General features: G+C 42.1%; 1 protein-coding gene across 6 annotated transcripts in view; it reads left to right on the top strand.

Annotated features, from left to right (window-relative positions):
- The window catches only part of b3gat1a (beta-1,3-glucuronyltransferase 1 (glucuronosyltransferase P) a), a 126,297-nt gene that overhangs the window by 46,913 nt on the left and 60,868 nt on the right, over positions 1-18,516 (top strand). For 4 of the 6 annotated variants that reach the window (XM_054793341.1, XM_054793336.1, XM_054793337.1 and 1 more), the window contains one exon: positions 10,273-10,493. The exons of the other annotated variants lie outside the window; for them this stretch is intronic. The gene's annotated coding sequence lies outside the window, so the exon portion shown is untranslated. The remainder of the gene's footprint in view (positions 1-10,272; positions 10,494-18,516) is intronic. 6 annotated transcript variants of the gene reach the window in all.

Below are 18,516 nucleotides of genomic sequence, written 5' to 3'. Positions count from 1 at the left end.
TGTGCAGCCTTCACTGAGCCATTGGGAGCTTTGGAGGACGGCCACCATCCACCGTCCGCCTTCACGCGGATCGATCACGCCGCTGCCTCCAGCCGTCCACCGCTCCTCCAATTACTTGCTGATGGGCCACCTCTTTCTGTGTGAAGGCGTCAGAGCCATATGGCGCCTTTTAGAGGCAGGAGGTGCAAAGAGGATGGAGAGCAAGGCATATGAAGACAAAGCATGTCGATTGCACTCTTCTAAGACGGATGCTGGACCAAGACCCACACGTGAATTATTAATAGCGAATGCTTACACCAGAATAAAGCATTTACTCAGTCAATGACAATCCTGAATTAATCATAGAGTCATCCTCAAAGGCGGCGGGACTCTCTTCCGTGACAAACATGACAATTCCACCTTAAATGGCAGACTGGGGGAGATCACTGGCACGCACTAATATTGCTCTACAGCGTCATCATGCATGGAAATGCGATGCTGTCGTACTGCAGCGTTGGAGTTTCTATCCTGCAAGGTGGCGATTATCATTAACTCATTCAACACCAAAGACGTAGTGACACATTTTTATAAACCCGAACACCCGAGAGGCTAAAAGCGGTGGTGAAGCAACTCCCCACTAATGCATTTGGCTTCACAGCAATTTTAAGCCATAAAAACGGCCACAAGGTGGCACAAGTGCATATCATAAGAGCTCAGCAGTGATCATGTGGACGGAAGAATCACACACGACAGGAAGGAGGAAGTGGGAGAGCGTGGAGGTTACGCATTGTTGGGAAATTTTAACGCATGCACCCACACACGCATGCGAACACACAGTTCAGTTCCAAATGTGAAAACTGTAAATAGTTCATGGTGTTTATGTTTGTATATACATTATTTTGATGTAAAACAACCCTTTTTTGTGTTGTGCATGTTGTGGTATAGTTGTTTAGATATTTCAGCTAAAAAATAATTGTGTCAAAGTGAAAGTTAGTTTAAAGCAAGTTTAAAGCAAAAAAATAATTGTGTCAAAGTGAAAGTTATGCTTGAAATGTATAGTTTCACAAAAAGCTGTTTTTCTCCCTTTTCTAGTCAGGAACTGATATTTTCCTGAAACTTAACTATGTTCTACTGTTGATTACTAAAGAACGGAAAAAGGTAGAATTAAACTTTTGTTTTCTGATGAAAGACGGGAGTGTAATCTTTCTTTCGGTCGGTTCCATGTTTACATTGCCACAGAACACGATATTCTGTGTGCCTTGAAAGGTCAGTCAAAATCCCGCTACTGCCACTACTGACGGTGTTGTCTTTTGAAAAATGGCTGGGATCGAATGAGTTATTAACTGGTGGGACGAACCACCACGACACTTCTTATACATTGTGTGCACACATGTGCTCATGCATGAACGTTGCTGGATTATTTGGCGCGTCCATTTATTCATATCATGCTAAAGTGGTTGTTGTCGTTAATAACTGGCAAGCGGATTTAAGAATATGACGCGTATGTTTTGCGTGCATGCATACGGTTGTGTGGCCACGGGGTTGGAAACCTCTGTTTTTGATGATATCTGGCTGCATTTCACACATTTTTGATTTTCTTTGTCCAATATTTTGCAACCAATAATAGTAAAAGAGTACATAGAGGATCTTGACTAGCATTGTGCAGTATGTCCATTTAATAAAGCAGAGCGCTTTTGTCATATATAGAGGATCTGTGACAAGTATTTTTTTCAGTGCATCCTTAAAAACATCACAGACCTCCTGTCATAGAGTGGATGTTTCGTTTATGACTTTATAACAACTGTACATCAGTCATTTGGTGAGGTAAACACTTGTTCGTATGACAGAGACTAGCCTTGACATTATATACAAAATACAAATAACAGTGAAGGGAAAGGTTCAGCACTAGTTACTTAGCTTTCTGAAAATGTTGCCCCCAGAGTGGTAGAATAACCCTGATATGCAGTACGCTTCCTATTTTGTCGTTTTCCCTCGGGCACATGCACCTTTTATATGTGCTGTATATTGTTTTGGTCCACTCTGTGGTTCCATCAGCGCTCTTGACACACACATCATAAACAAGAAACACAGTTAAAACCACCCCCACCCTACCCGCCCCTCATTTAATCTTCCCACATGATGGATGCATTGGTGTGTGGAGCATGTGTGAAAAGGGAAGGTCCATTTCTACATTTTCACCTTCACAACCAATGAATACATCATCCTGCCCACAGTTGGCTGTCTTCGCTCTCCATCCAGTCGTCCGCCTCCCTGCTTTGTCCTACATCCGTCACTGTCAAGCGCCCACGTCGGCGCGGTCAGCCCACATTAAAGCCACCGCACACCGCCGCTCAGCCTTAAAAGTTTGCTCCCACGCTCTTTTAATGCTTGAGTGTCATAAGCGTCAGGTGACGGAGCAGGACATGACACTATGCTGTGCTGCTAAAGGGATTTTTCTGTGACTTTCAATGTGATAATGGGAATAGTTTGGGCTATTTTGACACGCTTAACACAGAGACAATAAAGAACATCACATTGCACAATTCAACATGTCCAAAAAGGGGTAGGAAGAAGCAGAGCTTAATTTAGCTCTATGTCTTGGAGCTACAATTGAGTGATAGTTGGTAGGGTTACAGTAATAGGGTTTGTGGCTAGTTTACTCAGCAATAGAAAAAGAAATAGAAAAAAATTAACAAAAACACTGCATGATATACAAACAGCAAATACACTAGGCATACATACAAGAGTAAAAATCTGACAACAGTGTATGAGTAAATACATGCGGAATATGTTATACAGTGGTGCATTGGTTAACATCATTAATCCGTTCCAGAAAGTCCGACTCAAACCAAAACGGACTCTAACCAAAGCAATTTTTCCCAGAGAAACTAATGTAAAGTCAATTAATCCTGGTGTCTGGTGACATGTGCTATGTTTGACTCCGGATGCCGCGAACATGCTACGGTAAGTTTGAATGCTTATGTGTTGTTGTTGGAACCAGAAATGAGTGTTATGGATGTCAAATGAGGCAGAAACACAGATCACCCTCCGTCACCCTCGATGCACCACCGGGTTGATAGACTGTTATGTGGGAACCGCAGCCTATGACTGAGCCACTCCCGTCACATTTACACACCTCTGAAATGACGACGGTCTTCTCTTTAAGCCGTAAAATTCTGAGGTCTTGCACCCTTTTATTTGCTTTTATTTGTCTTAGATACAAGCGCCAAACTCTAGATGTAGGGCGGTATATCCTCAAATTTGCAGATGACTCAGCGACTTGTCTCTTCTCAGACATGATGACCATGAACATGGCCCTGTCTGAATTGTTTGAATTTATGGACTGGTGTCGCACGTCCCTTATAAATGTGAACATATGAAAAACCAAGGAGATGATTGTAGATTTTAAGAAGAATCTTCCGGTCTTCTGTCATTGATAAGCAGGCTGTTGAGGTGGTTCAGCAGTGCAAATATCTGGGAATGGAGCTGCACCACAGGCTAACATTTGAGTCTCGGGTGGATGCCAAAAACTCATCAGAGGATGTTTTTTTTTATCATAAGCTTTGCAATTTTAAAGTGGAAAACACTTTTATGGAAATGTTTAGTCGTTTTATTGAGTCAGTGCTGACTTTCTTTTACCAGCTGGTATGAGCTGTTCACCCTCAAAAACAGGAACAGGTTGCAGGGCACAACTAAAGTGTGCAGCAGAATTGCTGGCACCACACTTAATGGCTTGACTGTGTTGTGTCAGAGGCGGACTCTGAAAAAGTCCTATCCTTGATGAGCCCAGTCGTCCCCTGCATGATGAGGTTGCTTCCATCGGGTCGCAGATACGGTGTTCCTAAATGTAGGGCCAATAGGATGAGGAATTCTTTGGTCCTGGCAGCCAGTGCTCTCCTGAATAACCATTTGTGATGTTGATGCTGTATTTATTGTTTTTGTTATTAATACTGTAAAGTGTTCCCTCGTTTATCGCAGGGGATAGGTTCCCAAAATAGCCCACAATAAGTGAAATCTGCACAGGAGCCAGCTTAATTTTTTTACAATTGTTATATATGTAAAACCACTCACCATACACTTTATATACTTTTCTTTTTTCTTGTTTAAACACTCTCAAAGTTCAAACCTTTGTTTGAATTTGAATGATCAACCGACGAGGTTGGACACGATAAATTATTAAGTGACTCGCATGTATTTCACTCTTCTGACCGCGTCTGTTTGTCCTGGCGCCGTTTGTTGTTCGTGGGGCACTGCTGACTGTAGAACAAATTGCCTCTCAGGGAAATAAAGTTTACTGTGACCTTGACCCTTGGCTCGGTACGGTCCATCGCCTTTCTCTTTTATGCGGTCCATGTGTTTGTTACGCCGTGAATCTCTCTACAACTCTGATATAAACAAACTCTGCCCGCGGCCCACAATGCATTGCGCGATCACGTGCAAGTATTGCGAGATTTTGTCTTGGGTACATGATCCAAGATGGTGGCGTAAACAAGCAGGATGGTGTTGTGGACGCCAAAAGCCAAGCCAAAGCAAAAATTTTTGCAAAAACTTTGGATGTTAACCGAAAAACGAGCTAATCGGGGAGGACATTAGTCATGCTGATAAAGATTAGTTGAATGGTGGAACTGTAAACACGTGGTGTGCTTCAATGTAACGTTGCGTGCAAGTTCAAAATAAACTAAACCATTACCATTACCCTTGTAAATGAGTAAGCAAAAAAATACAGAAAATTCTGGGTAAATTTGATCAGACACTGCAGTATACGTTGAATAATAATGAATGAATTCAAGATAAATTATATCAGACAGCGTGCTACTCCATTAAATAATAAATGACTGAATTCAGGATCAGTTATATTAGACACTGTAGTATTGCTTAAACCATAATCAATGAATGCATTCAGGGATAAATGATATCAGATTCTGTGGTATTCCTGAAATAGTAACAAATGAATGAATTCAGGATAAACAATATCAGACACTGGTATTCCTTGAATAATAACTGTATACATTCTGAGATAAATGATATCAGACTATGCGGTATTCACTGAATCATAATATATGCATGCATTCTAAAATAAATGATATCAGACACTGTGGTATTCATTAACTCAGCGTTCTGCTTCCATGGTGTAGTTTATAAACACCACATGCCTGTACTGACTCATTTAAGTACATGGTTTGTGTTCCTCGCTCCATCGTTTAAATATGACTGTACACTGAATAACGAGATTAAAGCGATAAAGGAGCCGATTAACATCTTCACCGTAAAGTGCTGTTGGCAGATGCAGTGCTCTTAAAAATGAATCAAATATGAATGCATGCATAAAACAGTCATGACTTTTCACGAGGCGCCCTCATTTCAAAGCCTTATATCTGGGCAAACAAGCGGCGACCTTTAGCTCCGATGACATCACACCACATCCTATCGGCGGCTCATTTCCATTCATTGTGGTAACCATAGCGACACTTTGCACAGAAGACACATTTTGGTCAAGTGCCGAGGTTTATCTGCAAGCTTTTAACCTCGCACTGAGCTTGGGCACAGCTTGAGATCTGAAGCCTCCTTTTAGTCGCTCCATGCTCTGAACTTGTTGATGGTCTGACGAGCAAATCAGTGCTTTACAATACAAGAGCTGTGTCTGAGATAATAATGGTCGGTATTGATGGATTGTCAGAGTGGTGTTTGTTCACTGTATGTTTATTACTATTATTGTGGTTGTGTATATGCGGAGCTTCATACTGAGAACCTTTACCAGAGAGCTGTCAGTATGATGCTGTGTGTCAAACTACAACCACAATAATATGTAGTCAAATGAAATGGTAGTTGCCTCCACTCTAATAGATGCTAACTCTCAATTACATGCCAAACCTGAAACAAGTAAGCACCCCACCCTAAATAAATGGCTTGGTCTGCATCCAGTAGCTTTAAGCTCTGGTTAAGTTAAAGCGCTTTAAAATGGCGGTTGCACCACTCAGCTGTTGGCGTGAAACTCATGACTGTTACGGTAAAGATATAATGGAGCGGCATGGTCGTCTCCCAACCTGAAGGTTGCTGGTTCAATCCTGAGTCCTCCTGTGAATATGTGGAAGTATCCTTGGGAAAGAACCTGAAGCCCCAGTTGCTCCTGACACTGCGTCATGAGTAAGTAAATGTGGTACCAGTGTCAAAGCAAAGCTTCATTCCTGGGCGGGGTGCTCTTGTGTCGGGGGTCGGGCATGGGGTGGCCCCTGGGGTCGAGCATGGAGTGGCCCCTGAGGGCTCCTCTCCCTGAGGGTGGGGGGTGGCGTGGGGGACTCCTTTCCTGCTGCAGAGTCGTCTCTGGGCCTGCTGGTGTGTGGTCCGGGTGCCCATCTGCACTTGTGGGGTGTGATCTCTGGCCGGTCTCGGGGGCTGGCTGTCTTCCGGACTGCCGGCACCCTGTTTCTGGTTGGTGTTGCTTCTCTGCGGCCCCTTTGCTGGTCTTCCCTGGACTCTTGGGGGACTGGTCTCGGTTCTGCCCACCCCTGTGGGCCCGGTGGCTTTCTGGTGTTGGGGGCTTGGCCTGGCTGTGTGGGGCGGAGCTTGCTGGGTGGTGGGAGGCAGTCCCTCTCCTTTCATGCATTCTCAGTGACAATTACACAGTCACACATTGGCGCACATTTTTATGCATGAAGACATGCACACATACAGAGAAACCTGTACACGCGTACATATGCACACTCACAGTACATACAGTACAGTACATACTTCTTCTCTATCCCCTCCTGCTCCGGTCCGGCCGCTCCAAATTTGCATAACACCAAAACATCAAAGTCAAATAAATTCTGTATAACAGGGGAAGTGTATATCACACTTTTCCCTGGCAAAGCAAATCTGTTGAGCACGTAAGGACATTTAGATCAACAATACCATCTGCCCTAATGGCTGGACAGGTAAAAAAAAAACTAACAAAAAAAAGAATACGTCTGTGTAGGCTCTCAGTCGTACAGGAGTTGTCCATCGAGGAAAATGCTTCTTGAGACGTCATCTGTACTTCTGTGTAGAAGGTGTCGGACGTTTCGCTCCTCATCCGAAGAGCTTCGTCAGCAAACTAATAAGTGCTGGTAGCTTAGGCCTTAAATACAGTAAGAGTGGGCGGAATTGGTGTGCCAACACCCTCCTCCTATTGGTTCGTTACACTAAGCCTGGGCGGAGCAGTGGTATAATCCTATCCTGTTATTCACACCTACGATAAAAGGGAAGTGTCGCTCCCTGAATTGGGTAGGAACGACTCTGATACTGGCTTGTTAGCATCTATTGTTCTGGCTCGGCCCTGCCTTCACCTCATTTGCAAGACTAAGAGCTGTGGGTTTTGGTCTCAGTAACCTGCTGAACACAGGGTCCAAATTGAACCTCAAACCACCATTCCGATTCAACGATGGGTTCTGTTGTTTGACAAAAATAGCTTCCTTTACTCCTCTTTCAAACCATCTGTTTTCTTTGGCCAAAATCTTTACCTCGCTGTCCTGAAGGGACAATGCTAGTGGTCCTCAATCAGCAGTACATCTACACCTGAAAGCTACCAATCACTCTTTTCAGGACAGCGAGGTAAAGATTTTGGCCAAAGAAAACAGATGGTTTGAAAGAGGAGTAAAGGAAGCTATTTTTGTCAAACAACAGAACCCATCGTTGAATCGGAATGGTGGTTTGAGGTTCAATTTGGACCCTGTGTTCAGCAGGTTACTGAGACCAAAACCCACAGCTCTTAGTCTTGCAAATGAGGTGAAGGCAGGGCCGAGCCAGAACAATAGATGCTAACAAGCCAGTATCAGAGTCGTTCCTACCCAATTCAGGGAGCGACACTTCCCTTTTATCGTAGGTGTGAATAACAGGATAGGATTATACCACTGCTCCGCCCAGGCTTAGTGTAACGAACCAATAGGAGGAGGGTGTTGGCACACCAATTCCGCCCACTCTTACTGTATTTAAGGCCTAAGCTACCAGCACTTATTAGTTTGCTGACGAAGCTCTTCGGATGAGGAGCGAAACGTCCGACACCTTCTACACAGAAGTACAGATGACGTCTCAAGAAGCCTTTTCCTCGAAAAAAAAGAATAAATTATCCGACCCTAATGAGGATAAGCGGCATAGAAAATGGATGGATGCACAAAAAATGAGTTAAAACTGCAATACAAAATCGGGATGAACAGAGGGTGGTATAGCTTGCCACGATGAATTATTTACTTTAAATAGTGCAATCCAAACCTGCACTTTACACCCAAAGGTGAGGGACATGCAAATTCATCAGCAAATGAATGTGGTATGGTATCTTCAATTAGGTTTTGAAACTTTATCACCTGTACGGGCCGATGGCAGCAGGGGCTTTTCTTTGTGCGGATAATCCTCATAAGATCAAGAAAGATTTAGTAAAAATGTTTGTCAATCTTCTCCATGTGAATAATACAATATGACGCTACATACTGTATACAGTAGGTATAATTATATGTCTCTGACTCTGTAATAATAAAATAAAATATTACTCATATGCTATATATCGCAGTTTCCTGCATGTCGTTTTTGCTGATGCAATTTACACCACAGGAGTGTTTTGAAATCTCGATCACAGGTGGATCATAAGGCGCACACACAAAGGGCATCCCACATGGTTACTATGGTTATTGTTATTGATTCGATGAGGGCAAACCTACGCCTGCTTGCACTCTCAGGCTATCTTTTTTTAATTTATTAGGATTCTTTTTCCTTCGTATGGCTTTAGCCCATTTCCCTCGGCAACCGCAGCCGCTGCCTGGTGGCGAACACAAGGTGCGCTGTGGCAGACGCGGCCGACACAGGAAGCCTTGTTAATAATAGAGAGCGGCGGCGATTAGGGTGTGAGGTGGGGGGGGATGTGTGTAGAACATGCAGCTGTTATTTTTAAAAATGACACTCCCCAGAGGGCATGTACAGCATATAAGCAAGGTAAGTATTAATAGCTCAGAAGCTGTAATTTGTGCATTCGGTTGCATTACGACTTGCAAATCACAACACTTCTTTCAACAAGAGAGGAGAAATACGACTTGAGGACGCATACGCTCTCTGACAGGGGACTCGAGTGAATCGAATACCCGATTCACTTTAGCGAGTGACTCATAGGAACGCGAGTCAGTTAGAGGAATCGAGTTTAAAATCACTAGTCATGGCAGACAACTATGGAATAGATCTAAAAATTGTGGGCTTATTAACAGTTGTTTGTGTACGTTGTACATTTCACCTTTATTATCACATATTTACTGTATACTTCCTTCTAAATGATTACTGGCTTATGGTGACTGAGCTTTGTGGTGGGAAAATAACCCCTATATACAGTAATCCCTCCTTTATCGCAGTTAATTGGTTCCTGACCCAACCACAATAAGTGAATTTCCACAAAGCAGGATTCAATGTTAATACATTTTATATTTTTGTACTTATGGCATAGAAAACCTGTTCAGGATCTTCTAAAAAAAACAGTTTTTAACATCATTGGAGCCCTCAAGATGTGAAATAACACTGCCGTGGTCACCTTTACATTTCTATTACCCAAGATAAGATCAGAGAAAATGAGACATAAATAAGATAACACGGACTCACACGGTCCTTGTTGTTTTTTTCTGGACAGCGTACTTCCTTTCCTGGACAGCTTTACACTCACATTAGCCAATATAGTAGACAGAATATGCGGAAATAAGCCATGTAAGATGCAAATAACACAAGATTCACAATTACAATGCTTCTTCTGCCTTGTATTTGAATGTTAGTTCATGTCGGACATGCCATGACAACATGCAGGGAGAAGCTAATCTAATCTAATCTAATCTAACGTCTCATCAATGGAACATCACTGATGTCTCGTGGCCAACTTGTCTTTCAATATTTTTGAACTAATAATTGCCAACCACGAAACAGCAATCGGTGAGAGAGCGATGTTCAAACCGTGATGCAGCGAGGGACGACTGTACGTCGTGTCGGCATGTTAAACACAGGAAGTGATGAGGCATGGAGAAGGGGCGGGACTAAAGAAGCTCCACTTCCTCCGATGCACTGTGCAAGTGGAACTATTTGTAGTTACCGGTAAATTTTGCTCAGCACATTGGAAATAAATTGACTATGAAACTGCAAAGATGCCCCTCCCCCCCCCCCCCCAGCCCCGTTTGCTCCATTATTCCTCCTGACACAAATTCCAAGCCACCGAGAATGACCCAGTGGCTTCATTCCCGTTCTTCAATGCTCCTCATTGTGTCAGGAAGAGGAGGCCCATTCTTACCCGCTGCGCTCTGTCCTTTCTCCCCCCAGCACGACAAACTCCCTCTCCCTCGGGATTTTTGATGTCGCCTTTTGGCTGGGCTTTCGCGACGTTTGACCACCGTCGAGCGAGCACGTCTCCGCTCTCCAGGCGGCACCAATTAAGGCGGGCTTGAGCCGGGCAAGTTGTGACAGAACTGAGGAGACGGCGAGGCGAAGAGGGAAGGGGAGACGGCGTGGCGAAGAGGAGGAGAAGGGGCCCGCGGGTGCTCGTGAGTATCTTAGTGTTCACAATGTAGTATGCTGACCAGCCTTGTCCATCCTTGCTAGGTATGAACCCTGCTTTTTTGTGCCATATTGATTTGCTCTGCACACTGGTGTACCGTCACGTTTATTTATGTATGTGTTTTGTTTTTTTCAATCCAACCCTGACACTTATTTCTATGAAGGGCTGGAACGTTTCAAGAAACTTTCTGGGAACTTTTTGTGGGATGGCAATATTTCCAAATGAAATATACACAGAAATCAATGGGAATGGAATGCTAATGGTATCGTTTGTCGTGAACGTGCAAAACAAATTACATAGCAGTACATCACGTTTACACTTGCACAATTCCACAGAATCAACTAATATTAATAACATAAAAATACACATTAATTGTTTTTTTAAAAGGTATACAGTATACAGTATATATTTAACAATTCACAATTAATAACATAAAATATATCTTCAATAAAACATGAGCTAATATCAATAATAATGATGTATTTTAAATTGGGCCGCAAGGTGGCCTAGTGGTTAGATGTGGAAAATTTGTGTTCGAATCTCCGTTGGGCCTCTCTGTGTGGGGTTTGCATGTTCTCCCCATGCGTTTCTCCAGGTCCCATTCCAAAAACATGCATGTTAGGGGAATCTGCGTCTCTAAATTGTCCATAGGTATGAATGTGAGTGTGAATGGTTGCTTGTCTATATGTGCCCTGTGATTGGCTGGTGACCAGTCCAGGATGTACCCCACGTCTCACCCAAAGTCAGCTGGGATAGGCTCCAGCATACTCCTGTGGCCCTAATGAGAACATGAATGAACATATTTTTGTATTTCTATTTTTATGTAATTTATTTTAAAAATATACATATATATAAAGTATATTTTATGTTGTGGATAAAATAGAAAATAAATAGTAAGTAAATAAATCATGAGAAATAAATAGAATAGTAAATCAAATAATAAAATAAGGGTGTAAGAGTAGACAGTAGAATGCCTTCTGGTTCAGTGGTGTCTAAAAGTTTTCCAGCGAGGGCCACAGACTGAAAAATGAAAAGGATGCAAGGGTTACTTTGATATTTTCTAAAGATATAAAGAAGTAACAGTGTATATGTTTCAAGAAAAAAGGGCATCTCAACTTTGTGATGTAGGTTTCAAAGCGTATTAATGGTGTGATGAACAAGGGATGTCCCGATCCACATTTTTTGGCTTACGATACCATCCAATTATTTTCATAGTCTTGCCGATGTGAACCGGTGCAGATCCTTTTTTTTTAATGATTTTTTTTAATAATAAGAGTTTGTTACAAAGATGAATTTGTGGAATTGAATGCCCATCCATCCATCTTCTATACCGCTTATCCTCACTTGGATCGCGGGTATGCTGGAGCCTATCCCAGCTGACACCCTGGATTGGTCGCCAGTCAATCGCAGGGAATTGAATATGGTTATGAAAATAGCTCTCCAAAGCATTAAAAATAATGCAACCAAATTATTGCTGAATGTACTTTTTTATGAAACAGCATGACCAACAATACTGTTTGGCTTTTGTAACAAACCTAGAAGATAACTTTGGGGAAAAATGGGCGTGCAAAATACTTTTAAAGTAGAACTAATCATTTGACATGGTGATAGGTCAATTTGTGGTGTGATTTAGAACATATGACTTTTTTTCTCTTAGGGCCCGATGAAATCTGTTTTATTTTTTCCCAAATTCCCAATAAAATTTTTTAGAATTCCTTTTTTTACCTTTTTCACTTATTTTACCAGCATAGAGTGTGTGCCATTTGGGTTATGCAACTCAATCGGGGTAGCATGACCGCTTTTTTCCTTGAAATGTATTTTTGTCTTATTCCATGAAGTCACCATAAAGCAGGCGTGCTACTTACAATATAAACATGTTGTTGAGTTTCACACAGACCACAACATGGCCACAACATTAAGTACACCTGCACAGCTGCATCAAGCGCTCGGCCTGTATGGCTATCATACTACATTTGATACATAATCGTGGTCAAATATTACACCCCTCTCAGTACGTTGCAGTATGCACGTTGCAATCTTAAACTTGTTTCGTAATGTATGCGGTGCATTTCACAAGACAGCTCGTGCGTCAGTCACTGCCGGGGTTTTTTTCGTCTGCCTGCTTATAATTTAGCATGTGATGTAAAGTTGGAAAATTTCGCTCGTAGTACTGAACACGCTGCTTTTGAGAAAGCTACAGTGAACAAGGCTTGCGGATTATTTCCCTCTTTGCCGTCAATGGATGTCTGCATGAATCACCAACTTGACACAGATCATTAAAAAATAATTAAACAATAAAGTCTTACAGATGGCTTACACACATACACAGTACACATATAGCTGAATAATAAACAATAAATATAGCAACTTCTGATCAATCCATGTCAATTTCAGGCTTAAAATAATGTACCGATTTAATTTCCGGTTAAACCACGTCCACTGCTGGTTTATGCCCCGCCCACTCCGAGTACAGGTACGGATAATTTAGATGGGTGAACAGATACAGACACAGATAGTGGCGTCCTCTGTGACCTTCTCGGCCTCTCGAGTTAAGGCTGGTGAAAGTCCTGAAGAACTTGACACTTATATTGTGTGGGCCAGTGAAAAAACGAATAGATTTGTTTGATGACGTGATGAATGTGATGAGTAGACGGTTACATGATCAGATGGTTGCGTAGATGGTTATATCAGCCTAAGTCTTCTTCTTCTTGTATTCTTCCTTGTACTTGGTACACGTCAACCGCTTGTGTTTCTTGAAAGGGCTCGTATTCGTACATTGTTTGAGTTCTTTGTTCAATCCATTCCATACTTTCATTCACCACACAGATATGCTGAAGGATTTTTGGTTTGTTTGCGTCTACAAATGTTTTCAGTTCCGTTTTTCCCGCATTGTTGTATTCCTCCGTTGTTGTACAGTATATTGATGGCTAGAAGGTTGTTTTTGTTTGCTTTGTGCCTAATTGTAGCAGTGTGGAATTGTACAAGATGAGTGAATTTCAACGGTTGTGACTCAATGAATAGAGGGTTTGTGTGTCATCAATAACCGGCATTGTGGATGATGCTTACTGTCCTTTTTTTTCCAGCAAAGTTTGCGAATGAAGTGCACTTCTGTAGTTGATTTCTCATATCTCTCATATCTCTGCATACTAACTCAGATATGGTAACACCAGGGAACAATAGTGTGCATGGAGTGATTTTAGGTGTTGATATTGCTGTTTTCCATGGTTTATGTGAGACTTCCAGCTCATTTTGTCATCTATTATGACCCCTAAAAATGTGTTTTCCTTCACCCTGTCAATGTCTGCGCCGTCTATATGTCTTTTCTCCTGTTGCCAAACATGGTTTTAGTTTTTGTCCTTGTTCCTTTTAAACCACTTTTTATGTATTCACTTCCTTTGTAATTTGTCATTTCTGTTAATGTTTCTTTTCTGTTAATGTGCGCCCCGAAACAGAATGATGTACTGTCATTTCCAAATAGTACTTTCGGTGTTTTTTTTACTTTGCAGATGTTGTTTATGTATAGGTTAAACAGTTTTTGGGACGATATCCTGCTTTTGTGCTTTGCGGTGCTCGCTGTCCTTCTCTCTCCTCCTACAGTTGGGCGCTCGGCTGGAGCCGGGACAGCTGGACACACCTGCTCCTAATCAGGCCGCCCACTACTTAGGCTGAGTGGAGGCAGCTGGGAGACGCTGGTTCTTCTCCTTTTGCACCTAAAGCCGACCCATGCCAACATTACGGTTGCTACGTACCAGCTATCTCGTCGTTCTCCTGTATTCTCCTTCACGTCTGAAGCCGCGTCTTCCCCTCATCTGGGTAGAGTCCAGCTGTCCCTGCCTCCCAAGACAGAGGACTTTTTACTTTGTTCGTACCTACCCTGGTGTGCAGCAGCTCCTGCCGCCAGCGCCTTTAGTTATACCTCTTTGTTACTCCCCACTGATTGAACGTGTCTTTGGAGACATTAAAAGAACTGTTAAGTTGCTCCTTCTGCCTCTGCATTCTGTGGTCCACTGCACACATTGTAACAGTTTTGGTCCTAAAATTGACCCCTGAGGTACACCCCAAGATACATCTTGACATACGAAAGTGTAGTCTCTTAGCCTTGCGTATTGCTTCCTGTTTGACAGCCCTTGTGCCTCATGTAGTTAATACTTTATACCACAAGATGGTGTAACTTCAACCTGAGCAACGCTTGCTGGTGTGTTCTGTTCAAAGTTTCTAAGTTTATAGATATAGAAGCCCCTTGTGCGTGCGGCAGCGAGTCCGCTCGCCATGACAGTCCACACACAGCATGCTCGAGTCTATGCTTTGCTAAACTGATGTTCGGGGTGGCAGGAGGAGATGTGGTGGGTTGTCAAAACACCGCTAATGGTGAGGGTGGTAGCGGGAATGTAAAAATAACGTGGAAATAGCGGCATACGTGGTACTATCCGCGGGAGACTCCTTGGTAAAAACACACTGCTAATAGATAATATTTATATCTATCTATGTAATAATAGCAGTAATATTCGCAGTTGAGGCAGCTGTGGTGTTCAAGATCCTGCTGTAAATGATGATGATGATGGCTGGGTTTGCTTGAGAGATGAGGAAGTGATGAATTTTGTAAAAGCTATTTCTTTTCTTCAGCTTTTCTTCCCGGTTCTTGGGGCCGCATTGCTATCGGAGTCAAAGATCACACAATTTAAAAAGGTTTTCAAAACTGTATGAAAAAATAAGAGCAATATACTTGGTTACGGCGCTTGATGAAGAGCCCAGAATGAAGGTACACAGGGTCTACGAGCAGTTGCCGCCCCCCTCCCCAGAGAGTGAAAGTTAAGTTTGTGTCAAAGTAAAAGTTATGATTGTGTGAGTGAGTGAGAACAATGCATCTTTTGTGTGTCTGCCTCTTCTCCCACTATTTTTCCATCAGTCATATGTAAGTGTTGCGCAATACTGATTGTGCTATGTGAGTGTGTGTGTGAGTGCGTGTGTGTGTGTCAATAAGGCCTTCTATGAGAATCTATTAGACTGAAAATGCTCTGAGCTATTAGACTGAATCGAACCCAAGTGAGGATAGAGTCAACTGTATGTGTTGCCATAGCACACAGAAATGATGACCTATTGGCTCTGCTATGCTTCTCACCATCAAAGAAGATGTTGGAAATACACTTATTTAGAAAGAATAACATAAATCCAAATCTGAGATTATCAGATGAAGAAACTGTTGTACCTTTTATGAGTGCACTGCAAACATGGCCAAAATACAGGTGGTGTGTGTTAGTCCCACTTAAATGTTTCAGATCATCAAACAAATTTAAATATTAGTCAATGACAACACAACTGAATACAAAATGCAGTTTTTAAATTAAAACTTTTTATTATCAAGGGAGAAAAAAATCCAACCCTACATGGCCATGTGTGGAAAAAGTGATTGCCCCCCCCCCGTTAAAACATAACTGGACTGAAATTAATTGAGATCTATCAGTGTGGAAAAGGTTATAAAGCCATTTCTAAAGCTTTGGGACTCCAGCGAACCACAGTGATCGCCATTATCCACAAATGGCAAAATCATCGAACAGTGGTGAACCTTTCCAGGAGTGGCCGGCCAACCAAAATGACCTCCAGAGTGCAGCGACGACTCATTCAAGAGATCACAAAAGACCCCACAACAACATCCAAAGAACTACAGGCCTCACTTGCCTCAGTTAAGGTCAGTGTTCATGACTCCACCATAAGAAAAACACTGAGCAAAAACGGCCTGCATGGGAGAGTTCCAAGACCAAAACCACTGCTGAACAAAAAGAACATGAATTTTGCCTGAAAACATCTTGATGATCCCCAAGACCTTTGGGAAAATACTCAGTGGTTTGACGAGACACTAGTTGAAAGTTTTGTAAGGTGTGTGTCCCACACATCTAAAAGTAACGCCGCATTTCAGAAAAATAACATAATACCAACAGTAAAATTGGTGGTGGTAGTGTGATAGTTCGGGCTGTTTTGTTGCTTCAGGACCTGGAAGACCTGCTGTGATAAATAGAAGCACGAATTCTGCTGAAGGAGAATGTCCAGCCGTCTGTTGGTGACCTCAAGCTGAAACCAACTTGGGTTCTGCAGCAGGACAATGATCCTAAACACACCAGCAAGTCCACCTCTGAATGGCTGAAGAAAAACAAAATGAAGACTTTGTAGTGGCCTAGTCAAAGTCCTGACCTGAATCCTATTGAGATGCTGTGACATGACCTTAAAAGGGCGCTTCATGCTGGAAAACCCTCTAGTGTGGCTGAATGACAACAATTCTGCAAAGACGAGTGGTCCAAAATTCCATTGCAAGTCATCGCAAACACTTGAATGCAGGTGTTGCTGCTAAGGGTGGCCCAACCAGTTATTAGGTTTAGGGGCATTCACTTTTTCACACAGGGCCATGTAGCTTTGGATTTGTTTTCTCCCTTAATAATAAAAAGTTTAATTTAAAAACTGCATGTGTTCTGTTGTGTTGTCATTGACTAATATTTACATTTGATTGATGACCTGAAATATTTCAGTGTGCCAAACATGCAAAAAAAAAAAGAAATCAGGAACACTTTCACACCACTGTAAGTGAAGTTTGCACACAGATCTATTGGAATTACATAAGAAGCCACCATGCTCTGCAGTGGTGCGAGATAACAGAGCTCGGCACTGTACCTTAAATTCATTTTCCATGCCTTATATTATGCAAATGAAGAACCCAAGAGATATTGGGGTGAGGTGTGGCGGCTGGGGATTACTTTCCTCAGAAAAAGCTTGAGTCAGACTGTATAACAAAGCAGGCTGATTCAGATTAGTTTGAGCTTCTTCAGGACGTTCAGGAGCAATATTAATGAAATTAAAGCAAGAACACAGGTCATTCTGAATGATTTGACAGAAGATGATGTATTTGGCATTGCTCTTCCCACTAATCACTGATCGTTGAAGCCTACTCTCAGAAAAATACACAGTTTGATGTAAAACAACCCCTTTTTTGTGTTTTTTATGTTGGTATAGTTGTTTACATATTTCAGCTGTCACTAAACAAAAAAAAATTGTGTCAAAATAAAAGTTATGCTGTTTTTCTCCCTTTCCTAGTCGGGAACTGAAACTTACTTATCTTCTACTGCTGATTGCTAAAGAACGGAAAAAGGTAGAAACAAACTTTTTTTCTGATGAAAAACAAGAGTCTAATCTTTCTTTTGGGAGGTTCCATTTATATAACCACAGAACATAAGATTCTGTGTGCCTTGAAAGATCAGTCGAAATTGTCTAAAATGGCCGCTACTGAAGGGGTTGAATTTTGAAAAATGGCTGGGATTGAATGAGTTAAAAACTTATTGGTCAAGTTGAATAAATGAAATTGATTGCTTAACATTGTTGAATATGGCATAATCTATGTTATTATTGTAGAGTTGTCATTGTTGATCTTTGATGACTTCAGGGGATCTTTTGTGTCCTTCATCTTCAGTATTTGTCCAGTTACTTGATGTCTTTGACATCAAGTAACTGGACATGGACACTTTCTCCCGTTAATTAAATTAACATGGACACTTTCTCCGGTCGTCCGTTTAACTTGATGTAGATTTCATAGTTGGTCCTCCAAGTCCCTCAGATTTTCCTCTGCTTCCTTATGTTGTGTGCTTCGTGCTTTCTTATGTTGACCTTTGTTCCTTTCAGCTTGCTTCTCTGCCTCAGCAACACCACCTGCTTTTGACTACAGAAAGTTGGATAATTTTCTTAAGAATCTTAATAAGAGAATAATAAAGCCCATAGCATAGATCTGGTTTGTTACTTGAGATGAACTTCTTTTTACACTTGCATGAGAGTTGAAATGTTACATTAAAACATTACGTAACGTAGAGGTTTTATGATAGTTGAATCTGGGATTCAGGAGGAGCAGTGTGGTTTTCGTCCTGGTCGTGGAACTGTGGACCAGCTCTACACTCTCAGCAGGGTCCTTGAGGGTGCATGGGAGGTTGCCCAACCAGTCTACATGTGTTTTGTGGACTTGGAGAAGGCATTCG

This window comes from Dunckerocampus dactyliophorus, chromosome 12, assembly GCF_027744805.1.
Source record: "Dunckerocampus dactyliophorus isolate RoL2022-P2 chromosome 12, RoL_Ddac_1.1, whole genome shotgun sequence".
Lineage (NCBI taxonomy): Eukaryota > Metazoa > Chordata > Actinopteri > Syngnathiformes > Syngnathidae > Dunckerocampus > Dunckerocampus dactyliophorus.
The sequence above is the reverse complement of the archived record's forward strand: the minus strand, read 5'-3'. Positions and strand labels throughout refer to the sequence as shown.